The sequence below is a fragment of the Lissotriton vulgaris genome, unplaced genomic scaffold, assembly GCF_964263255.1.
Source record: "Lissotriton vulgaris unplaced genomic scaffold, aLisVul1.2 SCAFFOLD_746, whole genome shotgun sequence".
NCBI lineage: Eukaryota > Metazoa > Chordata > Amphibia > Caudata > Salamandridae > Lissotriton > Lissotriton vulgaris.
The window spans coordinates 216,628-241,347 of NW_028253106.1; the positions used below are offsets into that span (position 1 = coordinate 216,628).

Genomic DNA, 24,720 nt, shown 5'->3' on the forward strand with positions numbered 1-24,720 from the left:
AAATTTCCCCGAAACCGATACGTGGGACCCATGACACAAACCATTGCTATTTGGCACCGGGCTACTAAGAGCCTAGGTTGGTCTGACGTGTTCACCCAAGCCACCCCGCTCTGGGCCTCACACAAGTTAGGTTCCCTTTGTCATCTGAAGGGGTTTGACAGGTGGGACACGATAATAATTTCCCCTTGTGGATCAAGTCCCCAAGGGCGGATATGCCTGACTTTTTCCGAACTTCAACAGAAACACGGTCTTGCCCAATCTGAGGCATTTAGGTACCTCCAAATAAAAAATGCTATCACTACCACATTGCCAGACCTCTCCTCCCTTCAGCCTCTCCCCTAGAAGATGGGCTACTCTGAGAGCCACTCCAGACAAAGGCAATATCCTGCACATATTGCAAACTATGCAACAATCTGCCTAACTCATTCCAGGCCCTACGGGACAAGTGGCAGGGAGATGTAGGAGACCTAGATGATGACTGGAGATCGGCACTGATGTCCCCCAGAGAAATAGCGATAAACCACCGCTTCAGGCTGATCCAATTGAAAATCCTACACAGAACATACATGTCTGCTCCCATCCTGGCCAAGTTGGGAAGATGCCCAGATGAGATGTGTGTCCGCGGCTGTGGCCTCCCTGGTTCCTTTTACCATGTCCTCTGGGAATGTCCAGTTATCCAGCAGTTTTGGGACCGGGCGGTTCGTAAAATGACAGAAGCGGTGGGAAAGCCCATCAGTCTTCCCCCTAAGGAAGGCATTCTTAATATATGGTGTCCTACAGACCTCACGGAGGTGGAGCTTCAGTGGGTAGCCTTGGGTTTCTTGTTGATGAAGCGCGCAGTGGCGATGCATTGGGGTGCCCCCCAGCAGCCTCTCCTGGTGGGCTGGATGGCCGAAATGGATAGATAAAGTTGCCTCCAAAGGAGTTTGTTTTGATAGATCAATGACGTTGTGTAAATTAATTTGCTACAGGTAACTTAATTGTCCTGAACCAAGTTGATTAAAAAAATCAAATGCACACCTATATATATATATAACACTAAATAAACATAACAATACTCAACATAAACAATAACCAATAGACATGTGTATAGGCAAAGTGTTAGATTTTATCAAATTTAAATCAAAGCGGGAAAGTACAATACAAAAAAGTTGTAAACAGGAATACAGGACAAATGTATGAAAATAAATCACAAAATCTGTTGAGCCTGTTGTCTGCCTATCCAAAAATAGATGACTGAATTATCCTTTGGATCAAGCAGGAAGTCGACGTTTCGGTCTTGTCTGAGTAATTCTATAAGACCATCATCAGGACAGAAGAGTTATAATATTGTAACTCCCTATTGAAAATAAATAAAACATTTTTTACTAAAACATGCAAACTTAATCAAACATCATATATGCACCATACACATTATTACAAAAATAAACATCAAAGCTGTGTTAAAAGTCTACCAAGACATGAATACACTCCACTAAAAACAATAAAAGCACAATATTTACAAAATGACAAACAAGAAAACACAATTCATTTTAGTCTAATAACTCATGAGTGCGAGTTATACAAACATAATTTCGAGAGTTTCACTGACAAGATGGTTCAGGAAATCTGCCTGCAACAACACTAGGCAATGGACGTTGACTTGGAGTCGAAACAAGATTGTCTAGAATAACCTGTTTCCTCATATATACATGAATGCGTATATACATGAATGCATAAAGTCTGTTCCACATAAATTTATAGAATCAGAAAGAAGACCTTATCTAGGATGCCATATTGCCTCAAATGCATATAGGCATACGATCTGATCGCCTATTAATTCAAAAAGCAAACATGACTAAGAATACATTAGCTGGTCGAATGTTTTAGGCTATGTGGCTAATCCACGCCTGTCATTTGATTAAAGGAGCAAAACATACCCAAAAACGAGGGGATCACAAAAGGATCGAGTGCATTAGGTTCAGTGGGCATCAAAAAGGTTGCTTCATATCAGATCTGAAAATAATTAAGTAGTATCCGATGTCATCACTGTTATTAACTAAAGTTCAGAGGTCAATCTATTTAACATCTTTAAATGCATACCTTAGTTCTGTAACCGTCATTCACTATGGTCAGAACGAGATAATTTGGAAAAATCGGACAAATCGAGGATTAATCTGTAACGTGGAGAAAGCGGTATCAATATCAGGAATCGTTTTCAGTTGTTTAAACGGTCTATTTTGAGTTAGATATTATTTTACCTTTAAGGATGTGACAGGGTGAATGAATAAAGTTCCACTCTTGACACGTTATTGAATACACACTCGTCAAACAAGTCAAGATTGTGCGTTTGTAGGTCGTCACAAATATCCAATCTAAGGAAAAATGGGTGAGAAATTAAAACCCATTCCTCACTTAACCACGCTAGTTAACTGACTACACGTAAGTCACAAGGACTCTGCTTGTCGGAAGGAGGCTTTTACCTGCGTGAATGTTGAGTTGGAGCCGCGGGGTATCAGTCGTCACTCAGCGAGCAAGAGCCTACATGTGCAGAGGCTCGGGTTTTAAAGCACCCAGTGTTTGGAGATCGAAAGAGGACTGGGCTCCTATTTGAGCGCCATCTTTGAACAGTGTTTGATGAAAAACTTCATTGTTTTCAGTGGGACTATTTGTAAGAGTCCATGACATTTACAAAAAGTTTAAATGTGTCACAGTATCGATCATTAATTGATGCATAAAGGGCGAATAGCTATTGATCTAAAGAGATCAAGTCTGCTGCGATACTAGGTAATCTGTAAATTTCAGAACCGCTCATACAGCAGTGTGCTAAAGACTGAATGTTGTTACACGTCATGAACAATGGTATTAGTTGTGAGATAGGTATGTAATCAAGTTGATATACATTGGCATTTTGGAAACAGAGAATATCAAATTGCTTTCATAGCCGCATACAGTATATGTTAACATTCTCATAAACGCAACAAATTGAAACTACGTTATGGTATCTGTTGCAGTTTGAAAATGCTGATCAATCTGTTCATGACGTGTAACAACATTCAGTCTTTAGCACACTGCTGTATGAGCGGTTCTGAAATGTACAGATTACCTAGTATCGCAGCAGACTTGATCTCTTTAGATCAATAGCTATTCGCCCTTTATGCATCAATTAATGATCGATACTGTGACACATTTAAACTTTTTGTAAATGTCATGGACTTTTACAAATAGTCCCACTGAAAACAATAAAGTTTTTCATCAAACACTGTTCAAAGATGGCGCTCAAAAATAGGAGCCCAGTCCTCTTTCGATCTCCAAACACTGGGTGCTTTAAAACCCGAGCCTCTGCACATGTAGGCTCTTGCTCGCTGAGTGACGACTGATACCCCGTGGCTCCAACTCAACATTCACGCAGGTAAAAGCCTCCTACCGACAAGCAGAGTCCTTGTGACTTACGTGTAGTCAGTTAACTAGCGTGGTTAAGTGAGGAATGGGTTTTAATTTCTCACCCATTTTTAGGTCTCGCCCTGGAATTCGCATCCGAAGGATGCGTCCAGGGCGGAGACTTATAGTCGGCTGACACGGGGGAATGAGGGACACAAAACTGTGACGAGCGTGGATTGAGCTGCGTGCACGCGCGTCAACATTCACGCATGCGCACATCACAGCCACACGCATACACAGCACTCACGCATGCGCACATACACACGCATACACAGGCACACCCCCGTCACCTACACGCATACACAGAGACCCCTCCACACACACCAGCCCCTCTCCTCTCGGCTCCACACACACGCACACGCATTTACACTTACACAGACACGCAGGCACCCAGACAGGCAACCCCCCCCCCTCACACACACGCATACACACAGACTCCAGGACACATACACATACACACACACATGCACGCTCACACACATACACAGTCCGCCGCCGCGCGCGCGCACACAGATGCCCCCCGCCCCCCCCCAACAAGGCGACGCCCCACTCACCGGCATCCTCAGTGCAGCGGCTCCCACCGGCAGCAAGACTCTTCTTCCCTTCTTCGGCACCGGGGCGCAGGGTAGGCTCCTGCCTGCTCCGGTGCGCCAAACAATCGCGGCTCTTCCGTGGGAGGCGGGGTAGGCTCCCGCCCTCCTACTTCCGGTTGTCCCGCCCGGCCTGCCTGACTTCCTGGTAGAAGACACGGAATGTTCATGGCAAACAGACAGACAAAAAGTGTCTTAAGAATCTTTCGTGCGCCGGTAAAGTCATCGCGGTGCTGACCAGCAGAGGGAATGCACAAGGTAAGCGGCTCGCAAGGAGGTGGTGGGGGTGTGAGGCGAGGGACGTGATCTCGCTTAATTTAGTTTCGAGTAGAGCCCCCTGCCTCCCTCAACCGTGCCCCCTCCCCCGCTTGAAGGGGCCTGTACTATGCCCCTGGTGCCCATTTGGTTTGTATTGTAAGTTCGCAACTCATTATATAACACACGTTAGAGTTGCTCCCTGAGCCTATTCTTCAGGACATTGACACAGTTTAATTCCCTCACAGGTGGCCCGTGTGTGTGTTAATGTGTGTATATGACGTTGCACCTGTAGTTGTGAATGTACGCACGTCTGACTGGCGCGGAGGTGTGCATGCATACGTGTGCATCTATCTCTGGATGCGGGCAAGAGCAGAAATGTCCTCTCTCTATGTGTGCTTCAGTGGCCAGCCACTACTGCCTCTCCAAAGGACTTGCGGATTGCCTTGTGTTGCGATCAAACTCACTTCCGGATTTCAGTAACGCTAGGTGTTACCTGCGCATTATCAGGCAAGGCCTTTCAAGGGATGAGCTCCGGAGCTCATCTTTCTAACAACACGATCCGGCTGGAGCAGCGGGGACGGCTGAGGTGCTGAGAGGACTCGGTGCATCAGAACACTGATGCTGCAATGCAGGTTTTCTCTGAGCACTTACAGTCACTGTCACAACCGGCTTTCGTTTTCACTGTTAACAGCACATATTTCTTTTACAAGTGGGATTAAAGGAGGTAGGCAGAGGACCGTGTTCAACAAAAAGAGGGGACACGTATTGCATGCAATCCTCCAGAATTGGCACCGCTTTTACAATATACGCGCTGCTGTGATTTGAGGCCCTGTTGAACAGCTCCAACATTCACCAGACATCATTTCCTTCATGTAGAGACATGAAGAATGGCGGAGAGGGAGTTTTGAATATGAGGGACTATGTTAATGTAAAAAGGGCATAAAGTACACCCTGCCGTAATTCTGGTGCAGAGTGACTGCAAATCCTCCAGTGAGCCCACACTGAAGGCCAAGATTTGTCTGTGAGATACGGGAGACTCAGGGGCCCTCTTCAAATTCTGCCTGTGGGCCCCCTCCATTTTGCATTGCGTCATAGAGTGTAATGTGCTGTAGGGCACAAGGCGGCTGTCTGCTGCACATGGTACCTTTGTATATTTTCTTGTCTAGAACCAGATATTCCTTAATACTTCCCGGAAAATCTGTTCTTCTCGGAGGAGCTAGTGTGTCACCGAACAGGATGTGACACAGGGGTATCGGAGCTAGGGGAGTCAGAAACGCTAACATCATGGAAGGGCCTTTAATGGTGCAGGTTTGATGATGGAATACCTTTCTGCTCTTACATTATTTAAGGAAATGTGCTCCCTGTGCTTTCCAGTGAGGAGTGTTGAGTGTCCGGTGTAGTACAGAAAAATGGACATGCATCCTCGGATCAGATTGTGGCAGCTAGACATGCAGCAGAAGTTCGTTGTCACTCGCTTCCATTTCTGCACATTCAAGCACCTTGGACCGGAAAACGTACGCTTGTCCCTAATGTAACAAGCGCGAGGCCAGGTGCTGCAGCAACATTACAGTACTCCATTGCCGTGGGCCCAGAGCCATGAACTAGGTTTAAACCTTCTCTAATCTCAGTTCCTTCGTTAATCAGATGCACCGACCAGAGCCGTAGCCTCCATTAGCGCAGCAGGAGCATTGGTGCCGGGGTTCAGAGGCTCTATGTAGACACCCAAACACACACACACGGAGTGACAGTGAGTGCGAAGTGACAGTGAGTGCGGAGTGACAGTGAGTGCAGAGTGACAGTGAGTGCAGAGTGACAGTGAGTGCAGAGTGACAGTGAGTGCAGAGTGACAGTGAGTGCAGAGTGACAGTGAGTGCAGAGTGACAGTGAGTGCAGAGTGACAGTGAGTGCAGAGTGCGTGCAGAGTGACAGTGAGTGCAGAGTGACAGTGAGTGCAGAGTGACAGTGAGTGCAGAGTGACAGTGAGTGCAAAGTGACAGTGAGTGCAGAGTGACAGTGAGTGCAGAGTGCGTGCAGAGTGACAGTGAGTGCAGAGTGAGTGCAGAGTGACAGTGAGTGCAGAGTGAGTGCAGAGTGACAGTGAGTGCAGAGTGACAGTGAGTGCAGAGTGACAGTGAGTGCGGAGTGACAGTGAGTGCAGAGTGCGTGCAGAAACAGTGAGTGCAGAGTGCGTGCAGAGTGACAGTGAGTGCAGAGTGACAGTGAGTGCAGAGTGACAGTGAGTGCAGAGTGACAGTGAGTGCAGAGTGACAGTGAGTGCAGAGTGCGTGCAGAGTGACAGTGAGTGCAGAGTGACAGTGAGTGCAGAGTGAGTGCAGAGTGACAGTGAGTGCAGAGTGACAGTGAGTGCAGAGTGCGTGCAGAAACAGTGAGTGCAGAGTGCGTGCAGAGTGACAGTGAGTGCAGAGTGACAGTGAGTGCGGAGTGACAGTGAGTGCGGAGTGACAGTGAGTGCAGAGTGACAGTGAGTGCGGAGTGACAGTGAGTGCGAAGTGACAGTGAGTGCGGAGTGACAGTGAGTGCAGAGTGACAGTGAGTGCAGAGTGACAGTGAGTGCAGAGTGACAGTGAGTGCAGAGTGACAGTGAGTGCAGAGTGACAGTGAGTGCAGAGTGCGTGCAGAGTGACAGTGAGTGCAGAGTGACAGTGAGTGCAGAGTGACAGTGAGTGCAGAGTGCGTGCAGAGTGACAGTGAGTGCAGAGTGACAGTGAGTGCAGAGTGACAGTGAGTGCAGAGTGACAGTGAGTGCAGAGTGACAGTGAGTGCAGAGTGACAGTGAGTGCAGAGTGACAGTGAGTGCAGAGTGACAGTGAGTGCAGAGTGCGTGCAGAGTGACAGTGAGTGCAGAGTGACAGTGAGTGCAGAGTGACAGTGAGTGCAGAGTGACAGTGAGTGCAGAGTGACAGTGAGTGCAGAGTGAGTGCAGAGTGACAGTGAGTGCAGAGTGACAGTGAGTGCAGAGTGCGTGCAGAGTGACAGTGAGTGCAGAGTGACAGTGAGTGCAGAGTGACAGTGAGTGCAGAGTGAGTGCAGAGTGACAGTGAGTGCAGAGTGACAGTGAGTGCAGAGTGACAGTGAGTGCAGAGTGACAGTGAGTGCAGAGTGACAGTGAGTGCAGAGTGACAGTGAGTGCAGAGTGCGTGCAGAGTGACAGTGCGTGCAGAGTGACAGTGCGTGCAGAGTGACAGTGAGTGCAGAGTGACAGTGAGTGCAGAGTGACAGTGAGTGCAGAGTGACAGTGAGTGCAGAGTGACAGTGAGTGCAGAGTGACAGTGAGTGCAGAGTGACAGTGAGTGCAGAGTGACAGTGAGTGCAGAGTGAGTGCAGAGTGACAGTGAGTGCAGAGTGAGTGCAGAGTGACAGTGAGTGCAGAGTGAGTGCAGAGTGACAGTGAGTGCAGAGTGAGTGTGAGTGCAGAGTGACAGTGAGTGCAGAGTGCGTGCAGAGTGACAGTGAGTGCAGAGTGACAGTGAGTGCAGAGTGACAGTGAGTGCAGAGTGACAGTGAGTGCAGAGTGCGTGCAGAGTGACAGTGAGTGCAGAGTGCGTGCAGAGTGACAGTGCGTGCAGAGTGACAGTGCGTGCAGAGTGACAGTGCGTGCAGAGTGACAGTGCGTGCAGAGTGACAGTGCGTGCAGAGTGACAGTGCGTGCAGAGTGACAGTGCGTGCAGAGTGACAGTGAGTACAGTCACTCAGCACCACCACATTATCAGTCAGAACCACCACAGCATCACTCAGAACCACCACAGCACCACTCAGCACCACCACAGCATCACTCAGCACCACCACTGCATCACTCAGCATCACCACAGCCCCATTCAGCACCACCACAGCATCACTCAGCACCACCACAGCACAAATATGTTCTCTCAATGTTTCAAGCTTTATTACAAATGTCACAAAAAGATGTTAATATTTCACTTCTGTTCTTGGATTTTGTTACAATAAAATACACTGAACATAATCTTCACAAAAGTTATTTACAAAAGTTTAAGCTATTGCCATTATAAATTACAATCACTTTTATTAAGTATTAAAAAAAATTAAAAGCCATTGTTATTTGTAATATCAATACATCTAAGTCACGTAAATACAAATGTTGCATTACAAATGCTATAGGTGTCACATTTGCGAAAGTTATAACTACTGGCATTGTAAATGACAAAGCTATTAATTTAGCTATTTTCAAAACCAACACATAAATGAACGTTTGGTGAATTTCCATTAAAATATTTGACTTTTTTACTAAGATATTATTATACTGTTTTATGCAAACAAAATTTAGATACTGCATAAATAACTTTAATAAAACATATTTTATATGAAGCTTTTTATGTAAAAAAAAAATATAGCATAAAGCAAAAAACAATTGCCATTTACAATGCTAATAGCTCAAACTTAAATAATGCGAGACCTATTGCATTGCAAATGCTTGTTCCTTAGATTGGATATTTGTGACGACCTACAAACGCACTACGGTCTTGTTTGACGAGTGTGTATTCAATAACGTGTCAAGAGTGGAACTTTATTCATTCACCCTGTCACATCCTTAAAGGTAAAATAATATCTAACTCAAAATAGACCGTTTAAACAACTGAAAACGATTCCTGATATTGATACCGCTTTCTCCACGTTACAGATTAATCCTCGATTCGTCCGATTTTTCCAAATTATCTCGTTCTGACCATAGTTAATGACGGTTACAGAACTAAGGTATGCATTTAAAGATGTTAAATAGATTGACCTCTGAACTTTAGTTAATAACAGTGATGACATCGGATACTACTTAATTATTTTCAGATCTGATATGAAGCGACCTTTTTGATGCCCACTAAACCTAATGCACTCGATCCTTTTGTGATCCCCTCGTTTTTGGGTATGTTTTGCTCCTTTAATCAAATGACGGGCGTGGATTAGCCACATAGCCTAAAACATTCGACCAGCTAATGTATTCTTAGTCATGTTTGCTTTTTGAATTAATAGGCGATCAGGTCGTATGCCTATATGCATTTGAGGCAATATGGCATCCTAGATAATGTCTTCTTTCTGATTCTATAAATTTATGTGGAACAGACTTTATGCATTCATGTATATACGCATTCATGTATATATGAGGAAACAGGTTATTCTAGACAATCTTGTTTCAACTCCAAGTCAATGTCCATTGCCTAGTGTTGTTGCAGGCAGATTTCCTGAACCATCTTGTCAGTGAAACTCTCGAAATTATGTTTGTATAACTCGCACTCATGAGTTATTAGACTAAAATGAATTGTGTTTTCTTTGTCATTTTGTAAATATTGTGCTTGTATTGATTTTAGTGGAGTGTATTCATGTCTTGGTAGACTTTTAACACAGCTTTGATTATTTTTGTAATAATGTAATGATGTGTATAGTGCATATATGATGTTTGATTAAGTTTGCATGTTTTAGTAAAAAATGTTTTATTTTCAATAGGGAGTTACAATATTATAACTCTTCTGTCCTGATGATGGTCTTATAGAATTACTCAGACAAGACCGAAACGTCGACTTCCTGCTTGATCCAAAGGATAATTCAGTCATCTATTTTTGGATAGGCAGACAACAGGCTCAACAGATTTTGTGATTTATTTTCATACATTTGTCCTGTATTCCTGTTTACAACTTTTTTGTATTGTACTTTCCCGCTTTGATTTAAATTTGATAAAATCTAACACTTTGCCTATACACATGTCTATTGGTTATTGTTTATGTTGAGTATTGTTATGTTTATTTAGTGTTGTATATATATGTGTGGATTTGATTTTTTTAATCAACTTGGTTCAGGACAATTAAGTTACCTGTAGCAAATTAATTTACACAACGTCATTGAATTGATCTATCAAAACAAACTCCTTTGGAGGCAACTTTACCCATCCCATTACGTTTCACCCAAGCCCCCAAAGGTTTATTGGGTTGCTCACTCTATTGACTTTATACGAAATGGATAGATGCATGCTAGCTGAGAAATCTATCTAAGATCAGAGGGTGGGGAGGAGCTACGCGAGCAGCCGAGATGGCCGCGTGAGCATAGAGCTCCCGAGACCCTCGCCACTCTTTGCAATTTATCCTGACGTTATCCTGAATTTTCAGATGGGCTCTTGAAGATGAACCTCTGCTGATCGCTTTGCTCTTTTAAAATTCAGATTTGGACTTTGAGAACCGAAGTTGCGCTTATCTGAACTTTCGAGGCCCACCTCTCGGTAAGCCGGGGACTTGGCAAGTTGGCACGGCGGGACGGAGTTGAACAAAAACGGCTGAGGGGTCTTCCCCCAGTAGCCCTGCATCAACTTTCGGTTTCACTTTTGGGTCCTGGCATTGTCTGACGGCGCAACAGTTCTGTTCTGCTGGAGATTCACCCAGGCTCTGTTGTATCAGAGTGTGCCTTCTCTCCTCAACTGTGTTGAACTACATCTTCACCTCGGCCGCACGAGCCTGCTGTTGTAGACTTTTGGTGACTTGCCCGCAGGCGGCCATTTTCACCAGGTCTCACGGGCTCCTCCGGAGCTTATCTCCCAGTATGGCGGTGAGGGGCGACGTTGTGAAATAAAACTAAGGCGCCCATTCGCGGGGGGTTGTTCCAAACCAATGTCATGCATCGTTATACACAACCTAAAGGATCCCCTGGTGGCACCAGCCGTACCCCGGAGGACGCCAAGGACGATTCCACCGCGCCTACTGATCTGTCTCTTCACGACATGAGCGCCATTGCTGGCATGGAGACCATCGGCCAGCAGTATGAGGCTCTAGCTCACAATCGACACGGTTGCTATCGATGTCAGCTTGATTAGAGCCGATTTGTCTAAAACCAACGAGAAGGTGAAATCGTTGGATTTGAAGACCTCTAGCCTCACGGCCGATGTGTCCCAACTTCAAACTGAGATTGGCAACCTGAAGTCAACCAATGATCTCGTGTCTCATCAACTGGAGGATTTCGAGAATAGGGCAAAACGCAACAACATCCGCGTCACAGGTGTCCCGGAAAACCCTGAGAACCATTTGATGGACCTCCTGGTGGAAGACCTTGTTTTGAACCATCTTGCTCCTACGGAACTGAGCAAGTACTTTGCAGTGGAGCGTGCACATTGAGTTTCGGGTGGAATGCAGAAACCGGGCTCCCCTCCAAGGCCTATCATTGCCAAGCTTTTTCACTTCAGAGACCGGGATGTTATCCTGCAGGCTTCGAGGGTGAGTGGCCCGGTAAAATTCAAAAACTCTACAGTTAATTTCTACCCGGATTTCACTCAACTTGTCCAGAGGCAAAGGATGGGTTTTCAAGGTGTGAAGCGACGTCTCCGTGACTTGGGCCTGAAATACGCTATGCTGTTTCCTACCAGGCTTCGTGTGGAATACGAGGGCCGGACATTTTTCTTTGACCGACCAGAGAATGTGAGTGACTGGCTGGATTCTCTGCCTGCCCGGAATGACAGAACTGAGCGCCCAGGTGGTGCCGAGGGTGGTGAGCCAGAGCAGAAACAATGACTCTGCCCCTGATCTCCAAACATTTGACTTTGTGCAGCTGGGTTCTATAACCTCCTTATTTTTGTAGTTCATTGTTGTATGCCCGAGTGTGGCGGGGGTGGTGGGTCTCTTTCCTCCTCCAGGGTCTTTTTGTAGATTGGGTAATGGTAGGGCGACAGGCACACTGCAAGTTGGGGTGGCTTTCTAGTCTAATGCAGGGGTGCAGGGAGGGGGGAGTTGTAACGGGATTCGGTTGGGGGGTGGGGGGTTTGTTTGTAAGTTTGTTTTTCTTCTTCAAGGCAACGTGTTTTTCTCTATGACTCGAATGTTGTGCTTTTTGTGGGGTGAATTCTGCATCACTTGTTGGGTTGGGGGTAGTGGGTTGAGGTTAATATCTTTGAATGTTAATGGGTTGGGTGACAGGATAAAACGGGGTTGGTGCTACAATTTTTGGTCGCCTGTCCCCGATGTGGTTCTTTTACTGGACACTCATCTGGTGGGCAACACGTGTCAAGCCATGAATAGGCGGGGTTATTGCCTTGGTGCACATTCTAGTTTCACCACTGGCTCTAGGGGGGTGGGCATTCTCGTTCGGTCCTCTCTCCCCCTGGAGATAGACAATGTAATTCTTGACGACCGGGGGCACTACGCTGCCCTCACTGGCAGATGGGAGGGTATGACTATTTCGTTGCTCACCATATATGTTCCCCCTGGGCCTCCAGACCTCCACTTTTTCAGATATTGGGCGAGTTGTGCTGGGACTTCCTGAGGGTATTTTGGTTATTGGCGGGGATTTTGACTGTTGTTTCTGGTACCGTAGATCGTCATCCCCCCAGGGATCTTCTCAAATCCCAGTCATGGCTTAGTGGATTTTTGGACACTTTTGGTCTGGTAGATGGCTGGAGGTTGATACATCCAACGCAGAGTCAGTACACTTTTCACTCTGGGGCTCATGGAAGTTTCTCTAGACTCTTACATCCTTATGCCTGCTGCCCAGTCCCCTTCAATTAGTGAGATTCGACACCTTCCCCGGGGGATTTCAGACCATTCCCCAGTGTGGCTTCGTATGGATGCTGGAGTGAGTAGTGCGGGGCGAGTCGCTCCCATAAACCCCTGGTACTTGCGTAATCCCACCCGCGCCAGTTTGATAAAGTCCCTAGATCAATACTTCCTTGACAACGAGGGGTCTGTGTCCTCATCTGTGTCACTATGGGAAGCCTTCAAGACTGTCATTCGTGGGCAGGCCTTATCCTTGATTTCTGAAGCTAAGAAAACTAAATCAAGAGGTTGTGCGTCTTGGAGCCGAAATAGTCGAACTGGAGAATGACTTCGATTCAGGTGTTACCCATGATAAACTCCACGCCCTTGGTCTAAAGCAGCTGGATTATAAGTCCCTTGTCACGGATGCCGCCAAAACAATGCACAGGGAACAGGGCAGGTTGAATGATGTCGGGGACAAGGCGGGTAAATTGATTGCGTGGCTGGATAAGAAAGAAAGGGCGAATCGTGTGGTTCCCGTGATTCGGAATTTGAATGACGAGGGTGTGACTGAACCGAGCGAGATTGTGGAGTGTTTTGCGGAGGGTGTGACTGAACCGAGCGAGATTGTGGAGTGTTTTGCGGACTATTTTCGTACTGTGTATTCCCCGGTGTCTGATAGGGATGAGGAAAACTCCCATTTGTTGCTACGTGATATTACGTTGCCGTGCCTATCGGAGGTGGACCGTGACTTGTTGGAAGCTCCTTTGTCTGCGGATGAGATTGCGATCGCTTTTCGTTCTGTTCGCTCCTGCAAGGCCATGGGCCCGAACGGTTAACCCATCGAATTATATAAATTGCGCCCTGATAAAGTTGCACCATATCTCCGAGAAATGTTCATGGAATCACGACACCTTGGCGCCCTCCCTTGTGATCAGCGATTGGCTACAATTGTGGTAATTAACAAGGAGGGCAAGCCTCGATCGTTGCTCCTCGTACAGGCCCATCTCTTTGTTGAACGCTGAACCTAAAATTTTAGCTAAAGTTCTGCCTAACTGGTTGATTACGGTGATTGCTGACCTTATCCATCCAGACCAATCTGGTTTTATCCCGCACCGTAACACCGCACTTAATTTGCGGCACTTGCATGTTCTCGTGAGGGCAGGGTCACTTCAAGAGTCTGCCATCTTGGCTTCCTTGGACGCCACGATGGCCTTTGATACTATCGAATGGCCTTATCTCTGGGCCGCCCTCGCGAAATTTGGTTTCGGTTTGGAGTTTATTGGGAGGGTGAAACTGCTATACAAGGAACCCCTGGCTCAGGTGGTCATCAACGGCCGGGTGTCCAATTCCTTCACTCTTGGGAGGGATACGAGACAGGGGTGCCCGCTGTCTCCCTTGCTTTTTGCGCTAGCCTTGGAGCCCCTCGCAGCTTGGCTCTGCTGGGAGCATTCGATAAAAGGTATTCAGTGGACTCCCGTTTTTGAAGACCGGATCTCGCTTTATGCGGATGACATCCTTTTATACCTCACTTCCCCCCGAGAATCGCTTAACGTCTTGTTCGATGTTCTTACCTCGTTTGGCAAGAATTCAGGTCTAGTGATCAACTGGACCAAATCCCGTGTTTGTGATTTCGGGTGGTCTTCCCCCCCCCCCCCCCCCCCTTGCCGCGTAGATTTCCCATTCAGGTTTCACACACGGGATTCAAATATCTAGGGATCTTTATATCATTGGACCCTGTTGCTCGTTATGAGCGTAATTTGCTCCCCCCTCTCCAGAGGCTGAAGCTTGACGTGGTTCGTTGGCGTAAATTGCCATTGTCGTCGCTCGGTCGTGCTGCGCACTTTAAAATGATGTCCCTGCCACGGTTTTTGTATGCACTTCAGAACTCGCTCGACACCATTCCGGCGAGTTACTTCCGGGAGGTGGAAAGCTTACAGAGGCGGCTTATCTGGGCTAGGCGTGCAAGAATTGCTCTCGCTAAGCTAACCCTCCCCTGGTATGACTGGGGCATGGCGCTACCGGTTATCAGGCGGTATTATTGGGCCTCTAAGTTGAGCCCGATTAATCACACGACGTATGCACCCAGCCCGAACCTGGCATTTGAGATGGATAAGTATCCGTTGCCGGGTGGGAATTACAACAGGGCGCTCTATTCTACGGGAGCAGGGAGAAATTTAACAGGACCTACTAAGATTGCTGTGCAAGTCTGGTGTGATGAACTGCTGCCTTGAGTTGGATTGATCTATTGACACGTGCAACTCCATTGTATGCGTCTGAGATTGGGATGCCTCTGGACAAAGAAAGGTTTTGAGAAATGCGACCTGATTGGAATAAGTAGAGTGGGTGACCTTTGGGCTAAGGGTGCTGTCAAGACTTTTGAGACATTAAAGAATGAATATGAACTGAGTGACGAGTTTTTTAGGTATGCGCAGATTCGTCATGCCTTGACCGCGGTCTTCGCATCCGATCCCAACATTCCTGAGTCCTCCCAGCTGGAAGATCGTATACTCGATAGTCATCTGCCCGATAGTACGATTTCACTAATATATAAAAAATTGATTAACAATCGGGCGGATCTCCTCGTGCGCCTCAGGGAGGCCTGGACTACAGACTAACTGGATGAAGACTGGCAGTCCGCACTATCCTCCCCTAAGGAAGTGGCCATTCCTGCCCGTCTCCACCTCGTCCAGCTTAAGATCCTTCATCGTGTGTGTGTCACTGGTCCTCGGTTGGTCTCCATGGGTTTTTCTGCGGATGGGTTATGCAAGCGTGGCTGTGGATTGAGTGCTACTTTCCTCCATATCATTTGGGAATGCCGGGAAGTGGCCGCATTTTGGAATAGAGTGCATGCTGTGATGGAGTGTGTCACCGGGATTGCTTTGCTGCCTGAGGCCCGGAGATGTTTGTTGAATGTGTGGGAGCCGAATGATTACGTCGCCCAGACTCGGTGGGCGGCCCTTGGGAACATGATCGCAAAGAGATATTGCGCAGCTGTGGGGTTCCCGACGGCCGCCCACTGTGTCAGTATGAAAGGAAAATATGGATTGGTGTATGTTCAGAGAGAAGACTGTGTATTTGGCTAGGGGCAAGCCTAGGGCGTGGACTGCAATTTGGAGTCAGTGGAACACCTATCGAGGGAACATATGTACACCCCCGTTCGAAGATACTCCAGACACCTCCTTCTCCCCCTGATCCGGCATTCCTGGTCTCATTCTTATTTGTTATTGCTTTTTGATCCCCCCACACTGACCCCCCCGACCAACTTCACCGTTTACAAATTTGTTCATCTTGCAATTGAGGCTCCCCCCCCGTACAAGGGCAACTTCATGTTCAATGTCTTTGGCCTTGAGACTTGTTTCGTTTCTTTTCTTTGTTCTTCTCTTATAAAAAACAAAATACTATTGTATCCTGGCTCCATCCTGAGTTGCTACGAACATTATCCTGCACTACTGCCGTACCGCTAGGATGCCGGCGATGGAATTGTGGTAAATGTTGATTGCTATTGCTTTGTCTAGCGGCTGTGGTTGTGGGCCCGTAAGTGTAACCATATTTACATGCACAATAAAGTTTTTTTTTTAAAATCAGAGGGTGCCCCAAGAAGTGGGATAAAAAGTGGCGACACTGGAACGTGTTAAGATGAGATCTGTACCTCCCCCTCTGTGGAAATGGCAATGGATAAGGCTGGATCGAGACTATGTAATGATCTTTAAAGTGATTTCTTCCTGTACATGCCTGATATACTTGATTCTGTATTGTATTACTTGATCAACTGTATGATGACTCTGCTGTTTTTCAATAAAATGTTAAGTCAAAAAAAAAATTGCAGGTCTTGCTGGCCACTCGACTTTTATTCTGGTCTGCAGGCTCTCCAAATTAAAAATGGTTCCTATTAAACCATGTCTAATACTTCATTGCCATTGCCAACATGTTTTGTTGCTGTATTTTTGCCCAACTTCATCAGGGCTAACAGGGGTTCATATTCTCATTCTTTCCCTTTGTGTTAATATACAACCCCTGTAATGGTAGATAATGACATAACAAGCTTGCACCAGTTGTAAAAACCATCACGTGCCTGCATCCCAGGCATAGTGAATAGTTTTGTTTATAAGGTTCTGAGTGGAGGGGGGCCTCCCACTCCTTTCTCCCTTGGCTCCTAATATATTGAAAGGATGGTGGAGTCAGCCATGTATACTTGCTGCGTGAAGTGTGGCTCAATGGTTAGAGCGGCAGACCCTGATGCATCGGTCTGGCCGGGACCAGGTTCAATTCCTGACACGGCAGGGTCTTGGGCTCAATGTCCACGGACTCGATAATTCTCGCCTCGGTGCCTACTCTAATCATGGGTCCCCACTCTGCATCTCTGGGGAACAGCTTGCTTAATCGCCAACGGCCCTAAAAGCGCTCGGATGCCTGGTTTCACCTTGGGGTGCCCAGTATGGAGCATCTCACAGGGAAAGCCAGGATGGGTTCCACAGCGGTATACAGCGCCAAGATGCCGGTCAGGTGATAGTGCGCTTTACAAGTATACATACATTTAAATTTACAAATGCAGCTGACACACATCCACTATACTGGGCCTAGCAGCGACGCTGCTACCATCTGCTGATATCAAATGTGTAGTCTGTAGCGGAGGGTGCTCCCTACAAAGTATACAGGCAACCTGACATCCCCTACTCTATGCAATTGTTGCTTACATTTACCTAGTCGACCAAATATATCACTAATGCATCTTTGCGCTGCTGGCAATCGGCATCCAGGTGTGACAATCCCTCTACCTAAAAGTCCAGAACCACTTTCTCGGTGAGCTCCAGCTAGAGCTGCCTGCGTACACTGCATGTTAGCCCATACAAGTACCCCTCATCAATTCATTCAGGCCCTCCCATTCCATAGCCCTACTAGCCGTTGCACCCCAGTTAAATATCATGTACGTGACAGAGTATGTGACAGTGCTTCCCTCCCATCAAGGTCCTTCAGGACATCAGTTGACATCCTCCAGGAAAGAGCCTCCTGCGCTGGCCGACCCTACAGCACAACTGACTGGAGAGGGATCGGACAAGAAAGGTGCCAAATGGGCCACCCCCATATGGCCGATCAACCCCATCGCCAACTACTCATCCCAATGGTACAGTGTTTATTGGCAGTCACCCATCCCCCCCCAACTTGCAGCCTATACCCTCTGACTGCTGCAAACTGTCACACAAACATGTAACACATAACCAAACCCCCTCCTCGCCTCCACCCACAGACCTAGTTCAACTACGTGACTCACAATCCCACTCCATTCTCATGCCAGGGCGTGCTGAGCATCACAACTAGTCCAACACGGACAAGAAAACTCACTTACTCAACCAGCTCCCTGACCAATCACTCTCCCCAAAATAATCCAATTGGGTTTGTAAGAAACGTATTACCGTATCAAACAGTGAACAATCATGCTCTGCAAGGATTAAACACTGGTCAATATACCTCATTTAGTTGCATAACGATCTCCACCATCCCTGGAGTCCACCATGCAGTCTAGCTTCTCAACGTCCTTCATTCACTGACAACTCCCCAGCCATGGGCAGATACACCATCAGGCATCACACCCTAGTTCTGGGGCAGCCAGGGTGTCCAGCACAAAGTCCAGTGTGGGGCTCAGTCATATTGCCCCTCCACCTGCCGCCTGTGATCTGCATTCTGCACAATTCCTTGTATATACTCAGTGCCAAGCTGCATGGTGCAATCTTCCCTGACGTGACCCTCCATCCTCCCATAGGGACATTGTTAGGATAACCCCCAGACACTGTAGTGACAGGACATTTTCTTAGCACGAGTGCCCGATATGATGTTGGCTCCAAATCTCTTCTGATCTCTAGCCGTTCCCACACTTCTGGAGTCTACGTGTGCCAGCATTCATCTTAGACTCCAGTACAAGCTCCTGTATCCTGGTAAGTGCCCCCAGCTTCTGCTTGACCCAAATTAAGGACTTGTGCACAGTGGCAGCTCCTCTGATATGGCGGAGGAGAGTCACCCACCCAGAAACGGCAAGGAAAAATAAAACTTCTTGTTTTATTTCTCCTTTCCTGCTGAGTCTTAGAGCTGGGGCCTGGAAGGGGTGGCGGCACAGAGGGGCGTGGTTGTGCAGTGCACTCCCTTAACTGTGTATGACGGTTTGGCCAGTAGTCTCAGGCCGGCCAAACCGCCAAAATCTTCATGCTCAGTCAAGCTCTCTCCAACCCCAGCTGCCTTGCTCAGTCTGTCCTGGAGCACTAAGAGCGCTCAGGCCAATCCTGAAGCTGCTCTCGTGCAAGAAAAGCTTCAGGATTGACCGTAGGACAGGCTAGGAGCATGTGCCATAGGAGGAGCAGGACGCAGATGGCTAAATGTAAGGTTTTTTTTTTTTTAAATCCTCTTCTATTTGCCCCCCCTTGTCCGGCCACTCGTAGCGAACACCGGCCGCTACTGCTTACGCAGGTCCGTCACCCGCTTTGTGTAGTCCCAGCATATTGTGATCTTACTGTTACTAAAGATAGTGGCTAGCTGCTCAGCAGCTGCACGTAATATGCAGTCCCTGTCATGGTAGTTAAGAATTAAGCAATTATGGCCCTCTGGGGAGCCCCCGGCAACTGCACTCCGCTTATTCAGCTGGGTGCCCTGTGCATTATTATAACCAAAATCAGCAGGACTCTAGCCTCCACATACTTGAAGCCCCCAGGACCACCCTAGTCATTTCAATGCAGGATTGCACCAGATTCAGTAGGATAAATGTTGGTGGTTGGCCAGGATCCTTGGGGTTTATGTCCTGTCGGCCATGTTGCTTGGCCAAGCCCATGAAGATGCTGTAGGAGAGTAGGGTCTGCTATCCTATGGTCACCCCAATTTTTGCTTTTTGCTTCACTGGTTTTCGACTTACTGAGGCTGTGGGCCTGCTAATCAGACCCCCAGCCTGCTGTTCTCTCTCTAAATTTATAATACATGTGCTATAGGTACATACCACAATTGGAAATGGACTCCTTGTCAGCCCCTGTACCATGCACTATAGGTGCTCAGGGCATAGGTGCCACCAAGGCCTACCAGGGGCTGAAGCATAGCTTTTGCCACCCCTGGCTGGTTCTTAAATTGACACAACTGGCTGATCACTCAGCTGGGGCAAGTGGGTGTAATCACCCCTTGCTTAGATATAGTATACCTATATCTAAACCTATATCTGGACACATATATAACCTGTGAGCCACTCCTATGGAAGGCCTCATCAATCCTGGAGGCAGAGTGCGTGGTTTTATGTGAGATGGTGCTCTGGCATGAGCTGAGCCTGTCTGCAGCTGTCGGGAACAACTCCCTAAGCTGATCCGGGATAATGCCATACCATATACTCTTAAGCGCATTATAATCCTCGCGGTTATATAGCAACTTTGGTTTGGCTTTATCAAAACATGTCGTGTAAGGTGTCATACGAATTGGAATACTATCCCCTCGCCAGTTCTGGCGACGGGGATAGCATTCCACCCTTCTAGAGGGAGAAGACATGTTACTTTACTGAAACGCGGTTGATTTAAAATGAGCCTCAGATCCACAAAATGGATGCCCCTGCCACAGACACGGGTCTGACCTCCTGCTGCTGACCGAAACCCGGCAGAGGAGGCCTGGACAAAGAGTTTCCTGTCACAGGGCGGTGTCAAACCACCCCAGACAGGAGATAGTGGATTGGAATAGGGAGGTTTCAAAGAAACCAGACACTGCCTGGGGAGCACAAGGCTGCCCCTGGCAGGATCCGGCCAAACCGGTTCTGGGGCCTCCCAGCCCCTGTCCCAGCGCGGCCAGGATCAAAGGAGAGGGGTGTAACCACCCCCTTCCTGGGTCCCACCCATAGGAGGGGACCTAGCAGGATGTCCAACCCCCTAGATTCGAATAAGAGGGGGAGCAGTCCCAACGGACCTCAGATCATCCTGAAGAAACATAAGAAACGAAATCTGGACCCTTCGACTTTCTACACGACGTGAGAAGACTGAAGAATCTCCCTTGTGGTCAAGGAGTGACCACCCTGTGCAAACAGGCACCATCCAGCCCTCGACCCTTGCTTTGTTGCAGTTCCCGCCGGAACTCGAGCGACAGAGATCGACGAGATCAAGCTTGCCTGCCTTCTACCTGCCCGATCCACAGTCCCTGCAGAGCTGAGACCCGTGGAGGCGACCGGAAGCGTGGGGCACGCCATCTTGAAAAGGCCACGAGACGCTGACCGTGCAGCCCACGAGTGACCCTCGAAGCTGTACACCGGGGTTTGAGAAGCCCCAGCCCCGAGCTCCACTTGCACCAAAGCTCACCCCTCCACACTCGACGAGTGCTGCGTGGGGCCCTTCTGCCTGTGTGTGCTCGACGCGTTGGCCCGGTCACTTGCCAGCTGGCTTGTGGCCCCTGTGCCGACGAACTTTGAAATCCGACTTGCTTTTCTGGTTGCTCCAGACCTGCACCAGCTCCTGTGAAAAGGAGCACCCACTCTGACCCTCCTGGTTCGAGTGATAAGCAATCTCCCGGTTCCGCGTGGATTGCTTTTGCCAAGTGCTGTTTGCTACAATCTTCAAGCCGACGGTGCTGACGGCGAGAGCCTACGTGGGACAGATCGTGACCTGCTCCTGGACGTCGCAGATGCCCCAGAGCCCACGTGACAGCGGAGAGAAGCCTATCGACAACCGCCTGATTGCGCCCGACATTGCCTGGTTCCGTCCTGGTTCCACCCTGGTCACTGCTGAGTGACCCAGACTCTGTCCCCTCTGCTTTCAGGTACTTTTCTACATCGATCCACCCTTGGATCGCACCGGACACTTCTGCTTCACAGCGCCTGCAGCTGCAACAGCTCCAAGCACCAAGAACCTGCGTGACAGAACCCGACGCCACTTCGACCCTGTGCACCCACGGCCTGTGGGTGAGGTAACTTTGCAACGCCGGTGTCCTTACACTGGCACACACCTCTAGGGTCTGTGTCTGAAGTTTTGTGTTTCTAGGTTCAGCGGAAGTATCATTTAATTCACTTTAACTAACTTTTACGCACCATTGACTTTACATTGGTGCGCGCCGCACTTTCCGTGCTGCACCCGTATCCTGTGGGCTACTCCCGACTTCTTCATTGCTTGTCCTGACTGCTCCCAGCGAATCTCTAGGCCCTAGGCCTAACCATTGCTCGATAAGTGTTACTTATACCATTTTTTTAGTATATGGTCTGAGTGGCCCCCCGCCCTCAGCCATAATTGTGCCAACTTTATATGTTTAACAGTGCTTTTGATTTAACGCTTGTGCCCCTTTCCTCATAAAGAGTACTGGGGAGTAATTTAGAAATAAATACATATATTTTTACAATATATACTTGTGTGGTGTCCTTTCATTTGATTACAGGATTGTATGTGGTAAAACAAGCTCGCTTAACACGACCTCTTAAGTTAAGCCTTTAAGGCTGCTTAGTCCATGCTACCACTAGGATAGCTTGTCTACAAGGTTGACTTACAACCTGACATCTTTGGGGTTTGTTTGGACTGATACCCAGTGGTTCCAGAATTGGAAACACTACATATCAGGCCAACTTCTCACATTGGTGTGCAGCGGTGGGATTTGAGCTTGCTGTTTGTTTTACCATTGCAATCTTTATCAAATTGAAAGATCACATCAAGTACCTCTAGGTACATATAAATCAAAAGCTTAGCATATTAAGTTCTACTGAACTTAGTAGTTGTAGATAAAAGGGAGTAGCACACCCTGACTACAACTCACTAGCAAGGTACAGTAGGAAACCACTTAGTGTAGGTAAGTGCACCACTTACACCTCACTAGCAGTCATGTCTGATACAGGTAGACCCTCAGGTTCTGCTCCTGTAGAAGTTGATCCTATAGGGACAACATCCAGATATGACAACCTTAGCCACAAAGACCTGAGTGCCTTGTGCACAGCCAGGGGGCTAAAAAAAGGGCAGAGGCCCTACCATTCCTTCCCTAATAGCTCTCCTAGAAAAGGATGACCTAGATAAGGTGAGTCAGACTCCCTTAGAAACAGAGGAAGGGATAAACTCCCCTGAGAATGAGGATCTTCCAGATGATGATGTAGTGGAGGAGGAAGAGGAAGAGGAAGGCTCTGATGTAGAAGAGCCTGAAGATCAGGATCAGCAGGGAAACCAGGTACAGGTTGCCAGCCTTAACCAGGCCAACTTGGACCTACATGGGAATGGGGGGGGCCAGCACCACCCCAGATCTCATAACCAAATTCTCCCAGGCAATAGAAGGGAGAGATCTCCATCAGAGGACTCTCACCTTTCTAGTGCCTCAAGAGAATCTCAAAGAGGGATGACTTCCTCCCAGAGAAAAGAGCATAGGGCCAGAATGAGGGCTGTCCAACTCCAGATAGAGAGGGAAGAGGTAGCCCTGGCTCAAGCTAAGCTTACTTTGGAACAAGCTAAACTTACCTTGGCAAGGGAGAAAAAAATAAGTGGCTTAGATGCCACTGGTGGCAGCAAAATTCCTAAAGAAAAAGACAGGGCCTATGACAATAGAAACCTGACAAAAATTGTGCCCCCCTACAAGGAAGGGGATGATATCCACAAATGGATGACTGCTCTTGAGAGGGCCTGCATGGTACAGCAGGTCCCTGAGGATCAGTGGGCAGCAATTTTATGGTACTCCTTTTCTGAGAAAGGGAGGGACAGGCTCCTCACTGTTAGACCTGAGGATGCCAAAAACTACTCTGTTCTGAAGAGTGCTCTTATTGAAGGGTTTGGCCTAACCACTGAGCAATACAGGTTGTTGTTCAGAGACACCCAAAAAGCACAGACTCAGGACTGGACTGATTTTGTAGATTGTGCCACTAAGGCTCTGGAGGGTTGGCTGCAGGGAAGTAAAGTTTCAGACTATACAGGATTGTACAATCTTATGATGAGAGAACAGATCCTTAATAACTGTCAGAACCAGCTGTTGCATCAATACCTTGTTGACTCTGATTTGACCTCTCCCCAAGAATTGGGAAAGAAGGCAGACAAATGGGTCAGAACAAGGATTAAGCAGAAAAACCAGAACCAAGGTGACCAGAAGAAAACAGACCAGAAGGGTGGGAATCAGAAAGATAAAGAAAAGGACCAGAAGTCTTCAGGCCCCCAAACTAGCAATAAGGAGGGGGGTTCCCAAAATGGAAACAAGAAAAAGAAGAATGATGGCCCAAAGAAACCTTGGTGTAATACCTGCAAATCAGTTTCACACTGGGGCAGTGAATGCACTAAGAAAAATCCAGTCCCCACCACTGCAGCTCCTAAAGCAACTGCACCCCCTAGTACAGTCAGCAGTGGTGGTACACAGCCAAAGGGTTTAGTAGGGTTGACCCTGGGTACTGAGGTGGAATCTGGCCTAGTCAGAATCCCCACACAGGCAGTTCTCCTATATGATGTGGACATATCTTTGCCCACTGCAGTAAGCCCCAGTAACCTGGGCAAATATAGGCAGACTCCCTTAATTAATGAGAAACTGGCTCAGGCCTACAGGGACACTTGTGCCAGTGTCACAATGGTGGCACCTGGCTTTGTGGACCCTGGACAGATTGTACTAGGTGAAAGTTACCTAGTGACCAATGCAAGCAACTCCACTACTTCCCATAGTGTGGCTGTTGTGAACTTCTCCTGGGGAGGGGTAGATGGCCTAAAGAAAGTTGTTGTGAGTGCAGACCTCCCAGTAGACTGTCTGTTAGGCAATGATCTTGAAAGCTCAGTTTGGTCAGAAGTGGAGTACAGGACTCATGCAGAAATGCTAGGGATTTCAGCTCATGTCCTTGCAGTGACAGGGTCTCAGGCTAAGAAGTGCCTTCCTGAACCAGTGGTGGATCTTGAAACAATAGACCAACCACAACCCAAGAGGAGGAGCAAGAGGGTTAAGGCTGTGCCTTCCCACTTGCCCCAGGTTGAGGATCAAGTTTCACAGGAAACTGATTCTGCAGTCCAAGAGGAGACTGTCTCAGATGAGCTTGAACC

The 24,720-nt window shown here is 47.8% G+C and overlaps 1 protein-coding gene and 1 long non-coding RNA gene across 2 annotated transcripts in view; one reads left to right on the plus strand and one right to left on the minus strand.

Moving 5' to 3' along the window:
* LOC147661164 (prolow-density lipoprotein receptor-related protein 1-like) overlaps window positions 1-24,720 on the plus strand; it is an 887,002-nt gene that overhangs the window by 192,311 nt on the left and 669,971 nt on the right. The window lies entirely within an intron of this gene.
* Window positions 1,208-2,315, minus strand: LOC147661165 (uncharacterized). Its single transcript, XR_015306018.1, has 4 exons — window positions 2,241-2,315; window positions 2,083-2,156; window positions 1,920-1,995; window positions 1,208-1,339 (listed from the first exon to the last, which is right to left on the minus strand). It is a non-coding gene; the product is annotated as an uncharacterized LOC147661165 (long non-coding RNA).